The following is a 4,196-nucleotide window of genomic DNA, read 5'->3' on the forward strand; positions in this document are numbered from 1 at the left end:
GAAATAAAAACTCCCTTTGTCAATGTTGTTTGCCAATCTAAGATGTAAACTTGTGCAAAATATGACATCATTTGAACAAATATTTGATAGGTCTTTCACAAAAAAACTCATTTTGAGCATTGAAAAATGAAATGAAAACTTTGTATGTTATCAATCATGACCAATTTATATGGTCAAAAAATCTTCAAATTGTTTGGTGCGCTCTGATTGGTCCATAGGCATATCACACGGATCATGCCTCAACCACCGTTGGATGCTTCTGGATCCAACGGCAGCCCTCACCCCCTCACCCTCTCACCCAAACCCTAACTTCCCCGATCCACTCCTCTCCCCCGATCCACTCTCCCCCTCTCGTCCCACAGCCGCCACCCCCCAACCCTCCATCTCAATCTCTGGATCCACAACCACCCAGCCGCCGCCGCCGTCCTCCGTCCTCTCCCCCAACCCCGGTCGCCGACAACCCCTCCCCTCCCCTTCTCTCCCACGGCCGCGGTCGGATCCATGGTCGTCCCTTCCAGATCACAGCCGCCACCTCCACCCTTCCAGATCGCGGCCGCCACCTCCCTCCGGCGGAGCTCCCCGCCGTCCATGGCCTCCCTCATGCGCTCCCCAGATCCGTCTCGATACGCCTCCCCCTCGACTCGAGCCGCCTCCACCCACCTCCTGCCTCCTCCCTCTCACTCCTCCGCCCGCCCGCACGCGCCCGACCGTCCTCTCCCCCGCGACGAGCGCCGCGCCAAGGAGCGGGGAGGGCAGCCAGGCGGCCGAAATGCCCGCGCAGAAGCGCCCGCACCGGTCACTCGACGCGGACGACGGCCACGTCCAGGAGGAGGAGGCTGCCGCTGTCGCCGGGGCCGCCGGCTTCGGCACGGAGGGCGGCGGCGCTGGCGTCCAGAGGGCGGCGGCGCTGTCGTCCAGAGGGCGGCCAACAGGTGGACGGCCTCCAAAACCCTACCCATCCTCGCCAGCCATGGCGCCGCCCCCCACCTCCGATAAGCACCCCCTCCCCCCGACCCAGCCTCCAACCCCGCACTGGCCCTAACCCCGTCCCATTTCCTCCCCACTGCAGCTGCAGGCCAGCAGCAGCGCCACCGACGGGGACCTCGGCCGCTTCAAGAGTAGGCCCGCGCCTCCCTCTCCCCGTGCTGGTTTTCCGCTTCGGTGTTTGTTTGTGCTCGATCCTGATTTGGGCGCGATTTTTTTTTTCCGTCAGGCATCGCGAGCGCGCTGGACGGCGGGAAGGGCCGCATCAAGGTGCTCTATTCAGCCTCCTCCTCTGGTTTCGCAAACTGCAGAACACCAGCGTGCCTACAAATTGAAATCGGTGCCTCACAAGCGGCACAATCAGTAGGATGAAATAGACTGCACGGATGCTTTATTTTTGCTGCATCAATCATAGCGCCACATGTGTGTTCTCTTCATTTTAGGAGTAGGAAGCGATGCCCCTTGCTTGTTTAGAAGCATCTGGTGTCTGTCACCAACTTAATCTAGTTTTATTAGTATGTAGTTTGAACTAGCCTGTGTCAAGTTTTATTAGTATGTACTGGAGTAGTAGTTTGAACCATCTTCAGTGGAGATGGCACCTACATACGTATAAACTAGAAACCAGGAATGACCTATTCCAAAAAATACCGAAAAATGGGCTTGTGTTTCAGTCTTTATGCCCAACTCCAGCCTGTGTTTCAGTAATGCACAACACTATTTGCTATGACCAAGCTGCAAAGCATCTGCATTACAAAACCGCGATTTAAGATTAAGGCAAATGGAATGCACTAGATAAACACAGATCGAATAGGTTTTCTACACTTAGGCACATGTCTACACTCAGGCACATGTCTGCTAGCTGCATGCATGTACATGCATCTTCTGAAATAGAGTGATTGGTTTGAATTCAAGTGCAGAATATATGCAAATGGCTGCTAGCTGTACATATTAATTGACTCTGTCCAGTGTCGATTTCTTCAGTGTACTACTGCTAGTGTCGACTGAAAATGGATTCATTCCTTCTTACGCACTGCACTGTACTGTAGTATATGTCATTTTCGAATTAATACTCCAAAATTTATTAGTATTGGAGGATTGATTGTTTCCAAATCAATACTCCTAGGCATCATTCATGGCTGTCTAGTAGTCGACATACTTCTGGTTCCATTTAGTGTATGCAGGTAGCAGCAGCTTAAGTGTAATGGAGTTGTTTTGTTACTCTATGCCTACTTCGTTAGAGTTAGCATCATCTCCTTGTCATTTATAGCATAAACGCCTTCACTATTCTTGCTCTGAACCTCTGATCCTGATACTGATTGTATTTGTCTTGATGGAATTACAAGCAACATGGTGACTCTAGTGCAGGCAGCGTTGGCCATCCTCTTCGAGGCTGTGTTTAGGTGATTCCTCGGGTAGCCATGACACTACTCTAGCCGATTAGTACCCAGTGGCATGTTTGTAATATTTATAGGCATTTTACTTGTAGAAATAATGTTCATGGTATATTTATATGTCCTGCAGCGCATGCTCTTTTTCGGTCTGTACGGAATCTTGATATGGTGTTTTGGCAGCTGTGATATTAGATTGCACTTCTTTATGTGATTTACTCATGTTGGTACTGCTTGTTAAGTGATTATCTTTATGCCCTTGCTACCAGTAGAATTGTCTATACATGATTGCTCTATAACTTGTCTTTTTAGGAACAGTTTGCTTGGTCTTTCATATCTGACTATGTAATGTAGAAGCTCTACTTTATCCTAACAGTTGCATGTAGCATTGTGCTACTATCTGTGTGATGCTAAACAATATGCTCTTAATCTGTTGATATATTCTCAAGTGTTGTTTACCATTTACAATTTTTTTACATTTTCTATATTCACAAATAGTAGTAGTGTCTGGTCTAGATAAGCAAACAAGGTATGATCTATGCAGTTGTTCATCTGAATTGTTTGTTTCTGGGCGGTGTAGGACGAGCTGCAGCAGGACAACCTGGAGCGGAAGAACTTCGAGGGCAATATCAAGGAGAACCAGGAGACGATCACCGGTTACCTCATCCTCGTCGGCATGCTTGGCTCCTTTGGCAGACCCCTCTTTGGCTCCGACCAACTTACTTTTGTCGCTGGCTAGCAGCATTTCCAGGTAGAGTTGCGTCCTGCTCTCTTGCCCTCCATTTAGTTTTTGTTGGAGTGTGCATGGTGGCATCCTGAGCTCGCACTGTAAAATATGCTTTGCCTTCTTCATGAGCTGGCACTGTAAATTTTGCTGTCTTGTTGATAATGCCATATGTCCTAAGCAAACAGATTACATTTCTGTTTGTAATATATAAAAAATTGATGTTGTCGTAATTTTCATTGTGTGTGCCTTTCATTTCTTTATTTTGATTGTTTCCCTTGTATTCTATATGCTTCTAATGGTCGATCCTTTCAATGCCAGGTGTTGTGTTCTAGAAGATGGAAGAGGAAGAGGAACATGTGATACTATTTTGTAGGGCTTTATGGCCTGTGATGTAAACATATTTAGTGATGAATTATGAAATTATTTGCAAAATTTATTGAAAAGGAGAATCATTAGTATGAATATGGGCCGCTTATATGTGAATGGGCTGAAAAGTGTACTGGACCAACTCCAAGATTGAATTATTATTTGACTGTATAAAATGGCTGAATGTAAACCAGAAAATGGGCTGCACAAAATAGCACCTATATTCTTGAAAGGCCAAACGTGCATAGAAGTTGATGGGCTGAACATTAGGGCTTGGCCCATGTAGCTGACAAAAATTAACAGAAATAAATATACTAAATGGGCTGAATTGTTGGGTTCGGCCAATGTAAAACACCTAATCGGACCGGGCTGAATCTTGTCAGTGACCTTTTCAATTGGTCGCAATTTTGCCACGTCAGATTGCCACGTCGGATCCGACGTGGCCTGGGCAGACAGCCAGTGACCAAAACAAAAGGTCATGGGTTCAACGACCTTCTGTTTTGGTCGTAAACGTCTACGACCTTCTCACAGAGAAGGTCGTTAATTTCAGTTTACGATCGCCAGCTTTTGACCTTCTGTTTTTTGTCACAAAAACGTCGCAAATGAAAAACTATGACCTTTCAGCGGCCAATAGTGAGGGTCACAAGTTGACATATTTCTTGTAGTGCTCGATTGATGGAGAGGCGCGCTGAACTCGGGGACGATCTTCACGGGACCTGCGGAGGCGCGCG

The 4,196-nt window shown here is 47.4% G+C and overlaps 1 long non-coding RNA gene across 2 annotated transcripts; it reads left to right on the top strand.

Annotated features, from left to right (window-relative positions):
• Nucleotides 1-358: 358 nt before the first annotated feature.
• On the top strand, nucleotides 359-3,588 carry LOC120964061 (uncharacterized). Of its 2 annotated transcripts, none has more exons than XR_012183727.1 (3): nucleotides 359-1,118; nucleotides 1,214-2,384; nucleotides 2,953-3,329. It is a non-coding gene; the product is annotated as an uncharacterized lncRNA (long non-coding RNA). The 2 variants fall into 2 exon arrangements; XR_005755727.3 differs by lacking the exon at nucleotides 359-1,118 and adding an exon at nucleotides 3,418-3,588 and having other exon boundaries at nucleotides 1,220-2,384; nucleotides 2,953-3,123.
• The last annotated feature ends 608 nt before the right edge of the window (nucleotides 3,589-4,196 follow it).

Source organism: Aegilops tauschii, chromosome 5 (assembly GCF_002575655.3).
Source record: "Aegilops tauschii subsp. strangulata cultivar AL8/78 chromosome 5, Aet v6.0, whole genome shotgun sequence".
Classification (NCBI taxonomy): domain Eukaryota; kingdom Viridiplantae; phylum Streptophyta; class Magnoliopsida; order Poales; family Poaceae; genus Aegilops; species Aegilops tauschii.